The sequence below is a fragment of the Rattus rattus genome, chromosome 15 (genome assembly GCF_011064425.1).
Source record: "Rattus rattus isolate New Zealand chromosome 15, Rrattus_CSIRO_v1, whole genome shotgun sequence".
NCBI classification, from domain to species: Eukaryota; Metazoa; Chordata; class Mammalia; order Rodentia; family Muridae; genus Rattus; species Rattus rattus.
The window spans coordinates 36,500,266-36,519,412 of NC_046168.1; the positions used below are offsets into that span (position 1 = coordinate 36,500,266).

The 19,147-nt window shown below is 43.5% G+C and overlaps 1 protein-coding gene across 1 annotated transcript in view; it reads right to left on the reverse strand.

Moving 5' to 3' along the window:
• Positions 1-18,841, reverse strand: part of Hsd17b4 (hydroxysteroid 17-beta dehydrogenase 4) — an 82,320-nt gene extending 63,479 nt beyond the window's left edge. The window contains exons 1-3 of the mRNA XM_032885529.1: positions 18,792-18,841; positions 3,972-4,079; positions 1,259-1,318 (exon numbers count right to left, since the gene is read on the reverse strand). The gene's annotated coding sequence lies outside the window, so the exon portion shown is untranslated. The remainder of the gene's footprint in view (positions 1-1,258; positions 1,319-3,971; positions 4,080-18,791) is intronic.
• Between the last annotated feature and the right edge of the window lie 306 nt (positions 18,842-19,147).

The following is a 19,147-nucleotide window of genomic DNA, read 5'->3' on the forward strand; positions in this document are numbered from 1 at the left end:
GGACCAAGAGTACATCTCTAAAATGAAGAGCCTTATTGTGATGGATATTTCTATGTGAACCTGACATAAGCTAAAGTCATCTGAGAGGAGAGAACCTCAATTAAGAAAAGGCTTCCATACATTCAAGTGGTAGTCAAGACAGTAGGGCATTTTCTTAATTAGTGATGGATGAGGAGGGCCCAGCCCATGGTGAGTGGTACCTTCCCTGGGCTGGTGGCCCTGAGTTCTATAAGAAAGCAGGCTGAGCAAGCCATGAGGAGCAAGTCAGTAAGCAGCACCCATGGCCTCTGCCTCAGCTCCTGTCTCCAGGTTCCTGCCCTGTGGAGTTTCTGTCCTGACTCCCTTCAGTGATGAGCAGTGCTATGGAAGTATAAGCCAAATAAACCCTCTTCTCCACACGTTGCTTTTTGATCATGGTGTTTCACTATAGCAACAGAAACCCTAACTAAGACACTTAGCATACATATTTCCTCTAAATCTGTAAGACACCAAAGCATCATTTAAAAGGTCACATACACTGGGTCGGTTATTGCCAAAATACTGATTTATCTCAGAAATGTATTTGAGATTTAAATGAATTATCATTTAAAAGGGCAAAGAGCTTATGCTCACAAAATTTTTTAATCACTTAAGATGCAAAAAACTTAAAAATTACCTAAATATGTATGTGGTAATAAAATCACAATTCAATTCCATCATGAAATAAAATCAGTTAAATAAAATATTTGAATCATGAAACAAAACCACAAATCTAATTAGAAAAAGAGATTTGTTTGTTAAACGAATGTCAGCTCAAAAATATTACATGAGAAATCTAGCAAGCGCCTGGTTAGTGTCATGTGAGTTTTCATTGTGAACCTGAGCTAACCTGCATTGGCTGGGGGGAAAGGCTCACTGGAGGACTGTCTGCGTGAGCTCGCCCACGGGCACGTCTGTGGAGGACTACCCTAAGTAAATTCATGTGGCAGACCTGGCCCACTGTGGACGGCACCACTCCCTGGGCAGGGTTCCCTAAACTGTGAGAATGGAGAAAGGGAGCTGAGTACAAGCAAGTCCCATGCACTCTGTCCTGCTCATTTCACAGTGTAACTGGTGCCTGAAGTCATAACTGTCATAACTTCCCCACAATAACAGACTGTATCCTAGATTTGCAAGCCAAAAGAAATCCCCTTCTCCCTAACTTGTTTTTTCCTGGGGTTATTTTACCACAGAGACAGAAATGGAACTTAAAGACACCATAAATTCAGGAGAACATCACCTATTCTGCCGAATGTGTCCAGTGCTGTCTTCACAAGCTTCTCGCCTGCTTCTACTGAATCTGAGAAGAGCAACAAGGACAAAATGTCAATAACCTTCCTCACAGTCACCTTCTGCGGCTCAGAGCACAGGAGTGATATTACCACCCAACAGAATAAACTCAAAAGAGGCACACAGCAATCAACAGAGTGTAGTATCACCAAAGAAACTTTTATGCCAGACAATTCATTAACCAGCAAAATAAGGATAGAATAGAATGAATAAGAAATGCTGAGAAAAGACTTTAATCCCAGCACTTGGGAGGCAGAAGCAGAAGGATCTGTGTGTTCAAGTCCAGCCTGGTCTACAGATCGAGTTTCAGGACACCCAGGGCTACACAGAGATTCTCTGTCTCAAAATAAAAAAACAACAAAAAGTTCTGACAAAGACTAGCTGGAGGAGTGCTGCCCAATGAAACTGCTTATGGGAAAGGGAAGGGTGTGAAGTAATTACATCTTAATTAAACTCTTAAACTTCCTATGAAGTTTAATGGTTTCCACCATTGTACAAATAGAAACGAATAATAATATGTGGGTACGGGCTGTTCAACAGAGTGGCCAGCATAGCAAGCAAATACTAAGTTTAATTTAATCTATTTAATTTTACACAACTACACAAACATTGTTCCTTAGTGGCAAACTGAGAGGATGGGAGAGACGGAGGTACACGTTTAGTCTATATAAGCGTATGCATTATATAGCCGCCCAGTTCTGCACTATTAACCACAAGAAGTAAAGCAAACGATGTGGCTTCCTATGTTTAGCTAGTAAGCTCAAAGTGGGTTCTGCCTGCAGCCGTCCATCACCACTGCCTCTGCTATAAGAAAGGACCCAGGAAACACCATCGGTCCCTTCTCCCGGGCCCAGGAAATGTCAGCTCTTCTGAGACCCAGGACCAACATCTATCCCAGGACCCATGGGATCCATCCTGCCCTTGGTAGGAGATACTGGTTGAGGCCAGTTGCTATGTGCACCCCTGTGATCAGAGTTTGTTAGAGTGAGAGGAGGGGTATCTCAGAGTCTCAGGCCAGCCTGAACTAAACAACAAAACCCTGGGTTTTGTTTTGTTTTGTTTGTTTGGCTGGTTGGTTGTTTTGGCTCTGTGTGTGTGTGTGTGTGTGTGTGTGTGTGTGTGTGTGTGTGTGTGTGTGTGTGTGTGTGTGTGTTAGCCATTTTCCAAAATGCTGGAACCATTAGTATTTCTGATCATTTTTTCTGAAGTTTTGGGTATGCCTACATATAATGATCTATTTTGTAGCTGTACCCCAACTCTATGCAGAATATTTCTTCACATGCCCTGGATGCCTTACACACACACCTGAAGGTAATTTCGTGTGAGGTCAGCTGTGAAATGTCCACATAGCTGACACAGCACTCAACAAGCTCTAGGCTGTGGAGCACTTGAATTTCAGATTTCCTGGCCATCAGTGCTGGATGGCTGGAAATGCGGACTTCCTGAATAAGGCTGTGAGCTCCGTACACAAGAGCACATGAGGGCTACAGCAGCTCCAGTAGCCTCTGGTAGCTTTCTGAGCCTCACCTGCCCAGGCCCTTCCAATGGCTGCTGAGAGTCCAACCCTGAGAAGCATTAGCACTTGGAAAACCTGGAGGGCCTGTTGCCCTAATGATTGACAGACTATGCAAATGGAGCTGCAAAGGCGAGGTGCCTGAGATTTTTATTCTTGTAAATTTTTAAGACTCTAGGACAGTAGTTCTCAACCTTCCTGATGCTGTGACCTTTTAATACAGTTACTCATGTTGTAGTGACCCCCAACCATAAAATTATTATCCCTGCTTCTTCATAACTTTGAAGAATTGCTTCTTCAAAGCTGTTATGAATCACAATGTAAATATCTGATATGCAAGATATCTGACATGCAACCCCTGTAAAAAGGTCATTTGAACCCCAAAGGAGTTGTAACCCACAGGTTGAGACTCACTGCTCTAGAGTTTAAAGAAAAAAATTGAAACACTTTTTTCTAAATCACCAATATGGGGGGAAGATAGCAAACATCTCATTAGCATCTTAACACTCCCTCAACGTCCAAGGGTCATATCCTAGTTCCTCCCTGTAAGCTGCCAAAAATGAAACCTAGCTACCACAGCCTACTTCCAGGGAAAGTAAGCAGCCACAAGCTTGAAGTGTGAACCTATTCAAGGAACCTATTCCAACGTCACTAACACAACAGACCAAACCGTGAAAGCTGTATTTGCAGGTTCTGTATCTGCGGGTTTTCTCACAATGCACTTAACATCTAATTTGACCCTTAAGTTTTTGCAAAGTTAAGGCGACATACAGTAGCGACTGCAATAGAACATGGCAGCCAACACCAGAAAGGGCCATTCATCACTTAGCACAGCATACTGTGAGAATCTTCTGGAACACTGAAGAATTAAAGTAGATGCTATGGAGGTGTGTGAGATCTTGACTTTGAACACGCCTGTGAAGAAGTCAGCCACATCTGGAACGGTTTGTGAAATCATCTACATCAAAAGCTTAGCAATTTCTCACATGTGATGTAAAGTACGTCCTCAAACGGCTTGGTAGACTTGGATAAAATCTAATTTCATAGTGAGATTCAGTTAGGCTCGGTGTAGTGCCGAGTTATTTCTGGAGGATTGCTAAAGCAAGCACCTTTATTAGCAGAGGGAAGTAACCAGTCTGTTATCAAGTACCGTAATTGGCCACCGCTTTCCCGCCTTTCCTTCTTATTTCTTCCACGACCTTGTCTGCGGCAGAAGAGCCTTTCCCAATGCCTTTGAAGTCCCCTCCTAAGTCATTCACTGCAATGAAAAAAACAAGCAATTAATCTTTCCCACCTTCCAAGTATGTTAGATAAAAACTTCAAATTATTGATGTAGCTCTTCAATCGCCTGCCCGCTTCCTACCTACATTACTACCAATCTTACCAAACACAAGGCAAAATACCTGTAATCAAAACAGGTCCCTCTGCTGGGACGCAGTTCTGCTATAGAGCGCGTGCCTCACATGTACAAGCCCAGATTTATCTCAGCATCGAGAAAATAAAGTTTTCAACACAGATACAAACAGCAAAAACACTTAAGGGTCAGTCACTAATTTTTTTACTTTGAACTATGCTTTTCCTCTTTTGGAATGGGAAAGGAGAAGACTAAAGCCTCTGTAAGAGAAATAAAAGGAGGGGGTGAGTGGGGTGGGGTGTGAGAAACCTCACTTCAAGAATAAATATACAGGAAAACTATCCAGGGGTTTCTGGAAACTTTAAAACAAATAAACAGAGAAGTGGGCTTTGAAATGACCTAATGACCTAGGGATCGAGAAGGGAGGTGGGGAGCAGGTGTGAAGAAAGGTGGGGATTAGACTGATGGATGCGTGCTGTGTGCACATGTGAAGTAGCAAGGGGAGCTTCATGAATATGTGCAACTAAAATGAGTCAACAAAATCAAAAACCAAAAGGAAATTACCAGAAATCCATTTGAAATCATTTAGCCAAAAGAACTAAAATCAAAAGAAAAAACAATAGAAGTTCTCTTCAAATACTGGGGAGCCGCTAGCAGTGCAGCTAAGGAACAGAAGCAGCCCAACGTCCATGGGCAGCAATGGGCAGAGGGTAAACCCCCACCATCCATGGACAGCAATGGGCAGAGGGTAAACCCCCAACATCCACGGACAGCAATGGGCAGAGGGTAAACCCCCACCATCCACGGACAGCAATGGGCAGAGGGTAAACTCCCAACATCCACAGACAACAATGGGCAGAGGGTAAATTCCCAACGTCCACAGACAACAATGGGCAGAGGGTAAACCCCCACCATCCACAGACAGCAATGGCCAGAGGGTAAACCCCCACCATGTACAGACAGCAATGGCCAGAGGGTAAACCCCCAACGTCCATGGGCAGCAATGGCCAGAGGGTAAACTCCCAACGTCCACAGACAACAATGGGCAGAGGGTAAACCCCCAACATCCTCAGACAGCAATGGCCAGAGGGTAAACCCCCACCATGTACAGACAGCAATGGGCAGAGGGTAAATCCTAATACGCTATGCCAGGGAAAGTAACCCTACCAGAATAGGGCAAATACTAGGTGGTTCCCCTAATATGTGGTTTTTGGGATAGTCAGAGTCATAGACTTACAGAAGAGAAAGATGGGTGCCACACACTGGGGAGAAAGTGGACCTGAGGAATTTTAATAGGCCTAAAGTTTCAATTATGCAAAATGAATACTTACCTAGGCCTACTATGTAACATAGTACCTAATGGTGTACTGTAAACTTAGAGTGGAAGTTAACACACATTGTGTCCTTAGTACAATAGTTTGTCCCAAAACACAATGTCATTATCTAGAATTCAGGAAAATATCTATTAAAAGAGATCACATGAAGCTAGTATGCTTTCGGTCACTAGCTTATAGCATGATTTCATTGTTTTTAACAAGTAAACACACGAAACCCTCATACACTCAATTATACGACTGCTAGCACCGACTATACACCGACTGTCTTCAGAGAACTCTAGTGTGACCCAGCGCATGGGAAGGGCGCCCACCTCAGTTCTAACTCACTGAAAGTTAGTGAGTGATGTCAGGCCAAAGTCACCAAACACTAGGGACAGATGACAAACTCAAGTGGCACAGCAGTGCAGGGCAAGCTTTATGACACAGCATGCAAACACTAAGGACACCTGCAGATCAGTGCCATATAACTTAGAGAAACAGAATGTGGCAAAATACTTGGGGCAAAGACTGTACTGTGAATGGGTCATTGATTTTGAGGAGTATAATCCTAAAAATTACTAATTACAAATGGTGACAGGTTACAGACTACAATTAATATTGATGATTGGTTATTAGGGTTTTTTCTTTAGAAAAACATTCCTTTACCTCGAAGTGAGGGCTCAGTGTGTAGTGTATGACTGTGGGGATAAAGGGATGACAGACAGAAAACACCCACACCTGGCCACATGTAAAAACAGTCACAAGAGATGAGTTTCCTGTCATTTTCTTTTATTATTTTTAAATAAATGAATTTTCCTAAATTTGTGCAGGAATGTTTTCCTAACCAAGTAACATTACCAGTCTCACTGAAAATTAAAACACTCTGTGGAGACACAAATAATGAACAGGCTTACATTACCCCTCAGGGCATGGGAAGGAAGATGATTCTTCAAAATCCTAATTCTATCAACTATTCATCCCCATGCAATTATTTAAATGACAAAAAAAACCTAGTTAAAAATTATCAAAATTTTAAGACAAAAAAAGTTTTGATGGTTCTTTTTAAATTAATTTTACATTTAAATTAAAATGTAATTACATCGCTCCTCTCTTCCCTTTCCTCCTTCTTTACAAAAATAAAGTAAAATAACACAAGGACTTCCAAGACCAAAAAAACCAGAGCATTTAAGTGGAGAGAATGGTTTCACTGTGTAATGAAACACTGCCCCCAAGTGGAGACGTTAGAAAATGCAGCAAACACACAAACACTGAAGGTCGCTAATGCTGAAAGGATGCATCATTAAACAGAACTAAACTAACAAATTCCTTCGATCATGAGGCTAGAAACACCTGTCCAAGCACTGAATGGCTTGAAAAGCAATAATTTAAAAGTTTATCTGTGTTCAAAAACGAGCTGTCAGTACCCACACTATGCAGCACGGCCGCCACTCCAACACACGGTGAAAGTCGGAGACGCAAACGTAACAAACCAAACAGCTTGTGTTGATGTATGGTTCCCAGCTTTTAACAGTTATACACTGATGTGCTTAATACCCACAGTTTTTTAAGACTCTGAAATGACAACTACTGGATAAAAACACGGTTTATACCTTAACCCAGACTATGTTAACTGCAAATTTTAGTTTAGGAACACTTTGTTCCTGTCACACTCAAGCACTCAGCCTTAAAAAAGGACAATCACTTCTACTAAAAATAACTGAAGCATGTTTGCTTGAGGGAGATCCAGAGGAAGGATGAAGCGGCACTCCTCTTGGGTTAAGGACAATTGTGGGAAGATTGACATCTGTGGGAAGATCACGATGGTAAGGATAGTTCTCTCAGCAGGATCCTCACAAATCCTAGTGTGGGATGGATGTACTTGTAAATTCTCCATTCGAAAGTCCCTTTCAAAGACAGTTGTCCTGGTACATGCTTGCAATCTTGACACATGGGGATAGAGAAAAGAGGAACGAGAGTTTCAAAATCATCCTTAGGGACACAGAGAATTCTAGGCCAACCTGGGCTACATCAGATCCTCTTTCAAAAAAAAAAAAAAATCAGTTCACATCCTGGAAGGTTTTTGTTTGTTTCTTAAGCAAGTTATTTTTCCCTCTTTTCTTGTCACTTTAATACATCAGTGAGCTGGCTGCGAAGTCTATTAAGGGCTGTAGAGGTTTTGTTTTCTTTGTTGGGTTGGGGGACAGTTCTCCTAAAAATCTACTCTCAGGGTTTCATTAAATAACAGCTGTTTTAGGAACTCATAGATCCACAGAATTCTAAACTGCATGTGAAACCCTATCTCTGTCTGTCTGTCTGTCTCTCTCTCACACACACAGAGAGAGAGAGAGAGAGAGAGAGAGAGAGAGAGAGAGAGAGAGAGAGAAAACCAAGCTATCGGGTTTATCCAGTTGCAGTTATCTTAAAGACAGAGCCACTGTCTGAGAGAATTCCACTTTCTCAGTGTTGCCTGTCAGCACGTCTGTCAATCTGAAGATTAGGCATACATTCTAGCCCACTGCTTGAACGCACACTTCTTTCAGCTCTAATGAATTAACACTTAACTCTCACTAGTCATCTCTATCCATTTGGCGTATGTGTCTCTGGTATCCTTTTTTTATTTATTTTTGGTTGGTTGTTTTTGTTGCTGTTTTGTTGTTGGGGGTGGTTTGGTTTGGTTTTTTGGTTTCTCTGGCTGCCCTGGAACTCTGTAGCCCAGGCTGTAACCTCAAACTCAGAGATCCATCCACCTGTCTACCTGCCTCTGCTGGATTAAATGTGTGTGCCACGATGCCCAGCTCTTCTCTGTTATATTTTCAAGTGACTTTTATTTTTAAAAAGCTTTAATTCATTTTCATATGTATTAAAAATCATAAATCCCTTCATTAAAATGTTGAGCGGGAAAGGTCCAACCTGAGTGCATATTTGCTTCATGAGGGTCATAGCATTGCTTTTCAGTGTTTTGTGTACACCTTAGAGGGAAATCAGAAATCTATGTGCTGTGGAAGCCATGATTCTTGGAAATGGGTTTTCTCATTCTTTCTCTCTGTCCTTTGCCCTAGCATTTTATGGTTCTTTGGAGGCAGTTAATAATAGTAAGTATATGACAATGGACATCTGTAATCACAGCACTCGGAAAGCTGAGACAAGGAGATCTAAGATCAGAGGCCAGCCTGGGCTACAATGATGAGGACGAGGGCACCTTGGACTATAAGATTTTGTCTCATAAGACGGACAGACAGAAGAGAAGGAGAGAGAGAGCAGGGGAGAAGAGGAAAGGAATATGTGTTGGTGTCTTGCTCTCTAGGCTGGATGCTAAGCCAGAGCTGAAACAATGAAAATACAGCTCACTTCTGTGTTGTGTATGGTTTTGCACATGATTTACATGTGTCCAGGTGGACTCTGCACAGATGTGTGGAGATAAGGCATGACCCTCAGATGTGGTTCCTCAAGATCCACCTTCCTTGGTTGAGACAGGATCTCTGCTGAGCCTGGAGCTCACTGACTCGATTAGCCTAACTGGCCATGGACCCAGGCATCCGCTTGTCTACGCTTCCAAGCGATGGCCTTGCAGCCGCCTGAGCCACTACACCCTGCACTCTCTCTCAGCGTGGCTTCTAACTCAGCCCCTCGTGCTTACACAGCCAATATTTCTACCACTTTTGCCATCTGTCCAGTACCAGCTCACTTTTAATCTGCATAACTCTTGCCCGTGTCCCATTTCTGAAAAGCACAGGCCACACGTCATTCATTTTTGTCTTCAATTTCATGAGAATTCTTCAACTGTTTACTGAGCTCCCGGTTACCATCCAGTCCCTGCCAGGCAGCTCATGCTCTGAGCTTCAGGTCTGCAGTGGGAGGCGCCAGACTTCGGACAATTCTCCTTTTCTTCCTTTTGTATCACTTGAGCCTGGACAGCTGCAGCTGCCCCTGGGCGTTTGCCCTCATTGATCCTAACACCTCAACACTGCCCTAGGCAGGTCCCCAAGTAACTGTTGGGTGTCACGGTGCCTTGCTCAGATCTGCAGTGGGTTTCCTGTTATCCACTGGCCAATCTGAAGGTGCCACATAGTGTAGGCTCACTTCAGTGCTTTTGCTAGCCACAGGCCGCTCTTCCACTATCCCTTATAAGCAGTTCTTCCAACTCCCCACCCACCCACTAAGAGTACTGCATGACATACACACATTCTTAACATCAGGTTCTTAACATTCAAAGTATTTGTCACCAAGTCATAGTTCCACTGACAGTCGATATGAAAGCCAATGGGGTGACTCAGCCAGTAAAGGAACTTACTACCAAGCCTGACAGCAAGAGGGTCAATCCCCAGGACTCACATTGGGGAAGAAAAGATCTAACTTTTACAAGCTGCCCTTTGAACTCTACGTGTACATTATAGCATGCACACCCCACTCTACACACACACACACACACACACAAACACATACACACACCACACAATTTTATTATTATTAGTAGTATTATTAGTATTAGTATTATTATAAATGTAATCTGATATTTTTTACAAGAATTACTTTAGGGCTAGGGATATAGCTCAATGAGAAAGCACTTTCCCAGCATGCATAATTCCCAGATAAGGAAATGGTCATCCCTAGCACCTCCCACACCCCAAAAAAGCATTTAACTAACTTTACAGTAGCTTGGTCCCAGTGGAGTTTTAACTCGTTTATGCTTGTGCCCTGATGACTACCAAAGACAACCTTTAGATGTGTGTACTTGGGGCCCACACGGGCGCTGTGGGCTCACGTGGGGCCTTCGGGGAAATGAGAAGGAAGGAGTCAGTTCTCTGCTTCCACCACATAGTTCTGGGGGAGGAAAGCAGGGCATCGGGCTCCTGAGCCTGCTGAGCGACCTCACTGGCCTCCAAAGTATTTTGGGTTTGTTTGTTTGGTTGGTTGGTTGGTTTTGTTTTGTTTTTTGGTTTTTGTTTTTTTCTTTTTTAACTTAAATGTAAAAATATCTATAATCCCAGAACTTGGGAGTGAAGGCAAGAGGATCCAGGGTACAAAGGCAGGCTAAGTTATCTGACAATAATACCTGTTTCCAAAGAGAGAGAGAGAAAAGGAAAATTAACCAGGTGTGTGTTATGTGTTATATATAATATATATATATATATATATATATATATATATATTCTTACATTAGAGAAAGACAAGCTTATACAGGGCATAGCCAATAGTTACTGAGGGCCTTGCCAGGGAGGGGGGGGACCTTGCCCGGCTTCATCTTAAGCAACACAGCCCGACTGCTAAGAACGGAAGGAAACACTGGACCGGCTATCACAGTGCTCCCTCAGTTTGGTCAAAGCAGTCGCCTTGGAGCAGAAAGATCTTTTCTAAAATGGCTACAAATGTATCTAAATGTGTAAAGGCTCAGGGAAGAGTCACTCAGAAAGCAAAGCCCTCACAGCGTCTGTGCAGCTAAGACTGGGAGGTTACTAAACAGAACTTAGCTTTTACTGCTCTAATGATCAGAATGCCCAGACCCCAAAACTATGACACGATGAAGACTGGTCTCTCTTTCAGTAATGGCGTCCTGTAGCTGGAGGGAGGGGAAGCTTTCAACCCTAACCCCTTTAGATAGCGCTAATCCCCTTGGGGAGGGCGGAGCCTTCTGACTTGATCCTCTTCCACAGCCGCACCTGGCAGGGCTGGAGTCAGTGTCCGCCAAGCCTTATCGGACTCTAACTGATTTTCTTTTCCTCACCAGGAAGGAGGCAAACATGTCCTTAAAGGAGAAGAAAACAAGCAATTAAAGACTAAGACTCAGGGCTGGAGAGGTGGCTCAGTGGTTAAGAGCACTGACTGCTTTTCCAGAGGTCCTGAGTTTAAATCCCAGCAATCACATGGTGGCTCACAACCATCTGTAACGAAGACCTCTTCTGGTGTGTGTGAAGACAGCTAAACAGTGTACTTATACATATAATAAATAAGTAAATAAATCTTAAAAAACAAAAGACTGATCCTCAGACCTCTTGTCCTGTTTGAGAACTAAACTGTCAGAGACCAAGAGTAGATAGATAATGGAGACTGATCACTCAGAGGAGGAATGGGTTGAGGGCTGTCCTTGACCATAGACTGAATTCTAGGCCAGCCTGGGCTATATGTGACAGTAACAGAGAGGCAGAAAGAGCAAAGAGCTTGAAAGCATGAAAGACCTGAGCTTGATTCCCAGAACACAAACTGGAGCACCGAGAACAGCAGCACACTCGACTGAGGAAGCAGGACAGAGCCTGCTAGCCAGCTGGCCAGCCTGGTGAGCGCTAGGCCAATAAAGCCTGCCTCAAAAACAGTATAGACAGCTCCTGATAAATGGTACCAGAGGTTAGCCTCTGACATGTGCACACAGAGAAAGACCGAGATAAGAGACAAAGACAGAGCAGAGAGAGCACACCATGGAGCCACAGGAGGTGAAACCACTGCTCCTCCCTCTCCCTGCCTCTTCTCTTTAAAGCCACCAGGATCCAACTAAGGGGGTGAGGGTGGGGCCACAGGGGACTGAAACCTAATCTCCCCCAGAGGTGCCAACTCAAAACACCATTATCTGACTAGGCTTCACCATCTTCCGGGCGTGCATGTGTGCACTAAATTTTACCACATGAAGTCATGGAGGACAACCAAATCCCAGGACTACAAAAGGTTCTGGCTGGCCTCTTTCCTTCTTGTTTGTTTTCACTTTTAGAGATTACAAAGTATATTCAAAAACAACCAACCTGTGTCCGCAGGCTTCCTGGCCTTCCTTCCTTTCCTTTCCACTCCTAACCTGTGGCATACAGCCTCAGGCAGCACCCAGAATAAAACAGTAATGCCCTACACCAGGCCATGCTGCTCCTCCACCCAGTCTGCAGTATTTCACCCTCTGAACCAGGTCAAAGCTGATCGTTCTATGTGCTCTAGCCTCCTGCTAACTCTATGCTCTCATCTCCAGCTTCAACTCCCTTCAGTGACCGCCACCAGTCCAGACGCACTGACCCCACACGTAACTGCTAACTTTAAAACACACCAGGCCTGCCCCCATCTCAGGGCCTCAGCTCCAGAGAACACCTCTGGCAGAAACTCAGTCCTTCCAACTCCACTCCTGGGCGGTTCCTCCCCAAGAGTCCTAGCTTAGCATCTTCTATCCCAATCTCCCTAGGTTTTTCCACTGTACCATCCAGCTTTATGTATTATATTTTTGTTACTGTGTCTCTACTGCCTTGTCACTACAACCTAAGCTTCCTACAGTAGGAGCCACAGGGTAAAAGATAAAAGTTTTAAAGTTGCCCCCCTAGACACAAAGTTTAGAGCAGATAAAAAAAAGAAAACAGGTTAGGCCCCAGAATTGTATGTTCCAAGAAGCCTCTCCTAGGGCTATAGAATGGATAATTACATTGGCCAGCTCAACAGCTTTCTCCCAGAAACTAGCTGACCATAAATCTTAGAGAACAATCTTGAGAAGCAGGAAACAACATCTCCTAAGAACTAGCGGACCATGAAGTTAAACAATCTGAGAAGTAGGAGACAGCTTCTCCTAGGAAACAATCTTGGGAGACAGAGAGTTCTTCCTTGTGATTTTTCACTGTTATTCTATGACGCCATCCCTGCCCCCTCAGGTTGTGGTTTCTCCCTTTAAATACCTCTTCTCCCAGCCTCTCGGGGTCGAACTCCACTGCCCCTGCGTGGGATACGAGTCTCGACCCCAGTGCACTGGTTGCTATCGATAAACCTCATGTAATTACAACAAAGACGGTCTTGTCATCCCGAGACTTGAGTGAGGGTCTCCCCACTCCGGGGGTCTTTCAAGGGCATAGCCGCACATGCCTACACTCCCAGCAGGAGTGACACTAAGGCAGCAGGATCAAAAGTTCAAGGCCAACCTGAGCTACACAGCAAAAATAAGAGACAAAGTGGGGAGCCTAAGTCCTATGCACATGCTGCTGGGACGCCCCATCCAGCAGACAATGCGTGTGTGCCTCACAACTGACACTCAATAAATACCTGCAGGGTAGACAAACGCTCCACCTGAGGCTAAGTTTATTACCTTTCCTAAGATTTTTTTTTTAACTGGGCTTTTTAACTGGTAAGAAACTCATTGAAACAGTGGTTTTCTCACCTAACTGTGTGGGTGATGCTCATGGAAACATCTAGAGAGGAGACAGCAATGCGAATGCAGTTGTTCCTTATACGCTGGAATCCATGCAGGATTTAGTCCTTCTCCTCGTGTTCTCTTAGCCTCACTCGCTCACTCCGTCACGGCTCATTCTTGATTACCATTTGCTTACACTTGCAGAGAATACTGATACCTAAAGTGGGCCTTTTTCTTTAAGTATTAATACAAGATAAATGCTTTAAATACAAGCACTGGGCTGCTTCCTCATGTTAGAGTACATATGGGGAATCTGTGGGCTAATGGGTATGAAAAGAAAAAATGAAAATAAAGAGAAACAACTCTCTACTGGGCCACCAGTAGAAACTGCCAAGGTTGCCCAGGAGGTCTAAGTAAGCAAAGGCACTGAGACAATGGCCTCAATCACTTCCCACCAGTGCCCACAAGGCTTACGCAATGCACCTTTCCCATTTTGAGATAAACTTTGGGTAGTTAAATCCTCATATATATTCTTATGCCTCACACACACCTAAAAACAGAATAAACTGTGAACAAATGGGTCTCCCATAAACCCCTGCCCAATCCCAGGAAAGGGATCAGCCCCTCCAGGCTGCCCTTGCTGGGCCAATGAGAAGTGGAACAGTAGCATTTGTACACTCAGACCCCACAGTGAGGGAGAACCACTGTCACACTCCAGAGTGTACTTACAGGCCAGATAAGATGGCTCAAAGGTTAAGAGCATTGCCTGTTCTTCTAGAGGATCCAAGTTGCATACCCAACACCCACACACGTCAGTTCCAGAACCCCCTGCAACTCCAGTTCCTGTACATGTGGCACACGTGGTGACACATGAGCAAGCAAACACCCATAACACAGAAATGATGTTTTTAAAAGTTTGTTTATTTGTTTTATGTATATGAGTATGCTGTGCTGACACACCAGAAGAGGGCGTCGGATCCCATGACAGATGGTTGTGAGCCACCACGTAGTTGCTGGGATTTGAACTCAGGACCTCTGGAAGAGCAGTCAGTGCCCTTAACTGCTGGGTCATCCCTCCAGCCCACATAAATGAGTTTTTTAAAGAGCGTAATTTTACTTCATTACTGTTGGAAACACACTCTGGCTTTTTCCTCTCTACCATCTACTCTTTCTCATGAGCACCAGGACGGAGAGTGCTGCTGTGGTAGTGGATGCTTGATGAAGACGAGACCTCAGGATAACACTGAGTGAACAAGATCTCGGGTCAAGCTGCTGAGACAGCTCAGCGAGTAAATGCATGTGTCGCCATGTCTGGACACCTGAGTTGAATTCCCCAACATGTTGGATGGGGAAAAGTAACTCCTGAAAGTTGTCCTCTGACCTACACACACACACACACACACACACACACAGGATGTTAAAAAAATAATTTTAAAAAGGTTTTTTAAAAGAGATCATGTTAAATAATGAACGTAGTCCGTTCCTAGCACACATGCATGCCTGGTACGCGGTGTAACGCTGGCCCCTTTACTTCTCTCTACAAAGGTCATCAATTTTTCACACACTATAGTCTCACTATAATCCAACAGATTAAAAAAAAAAAGATCTTGTAATTAGGCAATAAAGGCAGGACTTGAACTTTCACCTGCTTTCTGGGGCAATCAGTGGACTTTAATCATTGACTTACCCTCTAGCTGTCACAACGACGCCAGGGTTGAAAGACTGGCTGATACCCGCAGGCCTGAAGATTTGTTTACCCATTACTGTGTAAGTATAGCACAAAAGGAAGCCATACCTGCCTCAGTTCATAAGAGCGCAACCTAATTTATCTAAGACGTATCTCCTCAGTTCATGAGAACAAAACTTTCTACACAGTTCCTGCTAGAAGACCTCAATCTGTCTGACATTCATGATCTCAGGGTAAAACATTACTCAGAGAACTGGGTACAGGTCAGCTCCTGTTCAGTTCCTGGCACCTACCTCGGACATATTCAAACCTTTACTGCAATGTGTGATTTATTCAAAACCAAAGGTAAATTGTTAGAATATAAGGATTACAGGCCTGTGCCACCATGCAGGGCTTAAAACAAGCTTTGAAATGAAGTCTGTACCTTAGCTAAAACAGAAGAAAATCTTATGCCCAAAGTTAAATATTCCAAAATACTTTATTATGTGAAATATAAAACACTGTATTTTGTATTTTTATGAAATTAGAATATATCTTTAATGACACCTTTAGCTTCGTGGCTGGCAAAGGACTTGGTCACAGAAATAGGAGTGAAAATAGAATAAAACTTCTGAGCAGCAGTGTCTAGACTAACCCCCAGGTAGATCCAGCATGTCTTAGTTGGGGTTTCTACTGCTGTGATGAAACACCATGACCAAAAGCAAGGTAGGAAAGAAAGGGCTTATTTGGCTTACACATCTACACTACAAGTCCATCATCAAAAGAGGTCAGGACAGAGACTCAAACAGGGTGGGAACCTGAAGGCAGAACTGACATGGAGATCATGGAGGGGTGCTGCTTCCTGGCTTGCTTCTCGTGGCTTGCTCAGCCAGCTTTCTCACAGAGCTCAGGACCACCAGCTCAGAGACCACATACAACGGACGGGATCTCCTCCTCCAACAGCCCAAGCTGACGGAGGCATTTTCTTAATTGAGGTTCCAGCCTCTCAGATGACGTTAACTATGACAGGCTGGCATAAAGCTATCTGGCATACAGCATTATGCCCCTCTGAGCTAAGAGCACTGCTCCAGGGAAGAGCTAATCTGGCATCGGTGATCACAGCACAGGAACAACTGAACAGTCACAAAGGAAGGAGTACCCGCCTATCTCAACAACCTATTACGATATAAGACTAGCAGGATAACGATCTAGCAGGAGGTGATTTAGACGAGAGACAAGCTGCTTTTTTTCTCTAGGTCTTATACTTCTTACGGTCCTCTGAGCCAATTACAGGATATGTGATGGATCAATCTTCCAAAAACAAGATAACCGGATCATCACGATGAAACATATTACACAAAGATCAGCGCTACTATACTTTTTTTTTTTTTTTTTTTTTAATTCTAAGGAAGAGCAGGGTGCTACTTAGGGAGGAACAAATGCCTTGGTGGCCCACAAAGTTCCCAGGAAAGTCGAAGAAGAAAAAAGGGAAAGCAAAAAAATAAATGAATGGGGAAAAGAAAAAGAAAAAAGGGGTAAGCAGCCATCAGAAAGATCAGCCGCTTCCAGCCTGCGGTGGTGGTACACACCTGTAACAGGAACACTTGGAAGGGTGAGGCACAAAGACTGCAGGGAATGCCAGACAGGGTTAGTAACAACCCCAGGGCAGGCGGGCTGCAAAGAACAGTCTCAAGACGTAAAGTGTGTGTGAGTGAGTGACTGAGTGTGTGTGTCTGAGTGTCTGTCCGTCTGTCCATCCTCACAAAGACTGAATCCTGCCCTTAACACCTAACTAAAACCATCTTTTCTGCCAGGCTGAGCAATTATCCTAATTTTGCCTCCTTGGACTTTCTGCTAGGACTTGTTGCAATGGCAGAGTCACCGCCCCAGTCAATGAGATAATAAACAGATACACCGTCCTTGTACATCTGACCTCTTCTTTGAACTCGAACCGCATCATCTGGATTTAACATATTCAGAGGTTAGAGGAGAACAAGAACCATGAGCAGACACGTGTATGTCACTGTAGTGCTTTGTCTTTAGTACTCTGAGGAAGAGCCCAAGCTTCCCTGCTCTGAAATCATTTATGAAGAAAGAGTTGAGACTGGAGGTGGGTGGGAGGTGCCTACGCAAGGCTGTTTGGTTGGTTTGTTGTTCTGGAGGTTTTGTTTGGTTCCAGGAGGTGGTGGAGGGACTGTTCGCTTGTTTGCTTTGGTTTGGTTTTTAAGTGACATTCTCCTGTAGCTTAGGCTTGCTCTGAACTACTGGGTATGGCCAAGGCTGGCCTTGAACTTTTGATCCTCCTGTCTCTGTGTCCTAAGTGCTAGGATTACAAAAATCCCCATGACCCCTGGCTTAAAATAAGTTTATACACTATGTTCATGTCTTAGTTTAAAAGAAAAGAGGAAAAAAGAAAAAAAATCGTACAGCCCTTCCTCCAAAAAAAAAAAAACAAACAAAAACCAAAAAGCAACAGCAACAAGAACATGTCAGCAATGAACAAAATGCCCTCTTTGCAAAAGGAAATATTCTAGAGTCCTTTAGGAGTTAGGAAAGATTGAACAGGTTCTGTGAAGACTCAAAAAGAGAGTAGAATTTACATTACAAAGGGGCTCAGGGTGAAATACTAGGACTTAAGAGCACAAGAAGAAAGAGAAAACAGTAATGGTGTGTGTCTTCAGACCTGCACACGAAGTTTCTTCAAGTAGACCTGACAATAAGTAATATGCAGCCTTGCTAAACATTACAGGGCCAACCCTTAGGAGGCCACTGCGAGCCAACGGTTTTATCCTCAGAATATGCTATAAACTATCACCAGGCCTGAGCATCTGCCCTGCATACACCCCTGCTCTGCCTCCCGTTCATTCCCAACTGTGGACAAAGTGGTTCCTGGACCCACACCAACTCCCAAACACAGGATGCTAATCCTGTGTTTTCTGAATACTGAATCCTTCCGTATTCTTCAGTCTTGACCCCCACCATTGAAATAGCATTCATAGAGCTGACTCCACCATCCAGTTTAAGGTTTAAAAAGTTTTCCATTGAAATAGTTCTAGTTGGGCTTCCGGGCTCCAAACTTCAACTATTTCTTACTTTTACTAAGGTACTTATCAGGGGCTTCTCATTTAATATCTCATGTCAGCAGATGAGCTTATACCTCAAAAAGTAACAACCGACAAAACTAAAGCAAGAATTTCCTTCTATACAACGAATATTTATACCTCCTTATCAATTCTTTTAAACAAAAAAGTCTATATAAAAGTAGATTACTTCAGAAAGTGACTTAAGCCAGACATGGTGGCGAACACCTATAATCTCAACAACCCAGGGCTAAATAAATAAGATTCTGCCTTAAAAAAAATAAATAAAAGCCAACCTTTATAAAGGAAAGTTAGCTTTAAACTAAAAAAACTCAACGACAACAAAAAAAATCTCTGACAGAAATAAAAATTATGAAATGAAATCTTAATTGCACCAGAAGAACAAAGGGTACTTGTGAAAACTGTATTTTTTTTTGCTAATGGCTACTAGTTTAAAAAAAAAACACATCTTACCAACAACTAATGCTCCTCTTTCTGCAAAAGCCAGGGCGTAAGCTCTGCCCAGCCCTAAGGAGAAACAAAGGAAAGTTGAAAGACATTAGCATGGTTATTTCAGTCCATGAAACTTGGTCTCCATTTTAAAGTAATACCTCAACAATTCCTTACCACAGTCGAAGATGGTGCCTCGGATAGAACACTCTACATTCTCTCCACTAAGACCCCCTCCTGACTGCAGAAGTTAGACAAGGTAAAGCCATGTTTTCCCACCCATTTCCTAGCATTCTCCCTGCTGCTAGAACACTGCCTGTGAGCTGGAGTCCACCACTAGGTGCAATTACAGGAATTAAGAAGCAGAAATGGGACAGGTG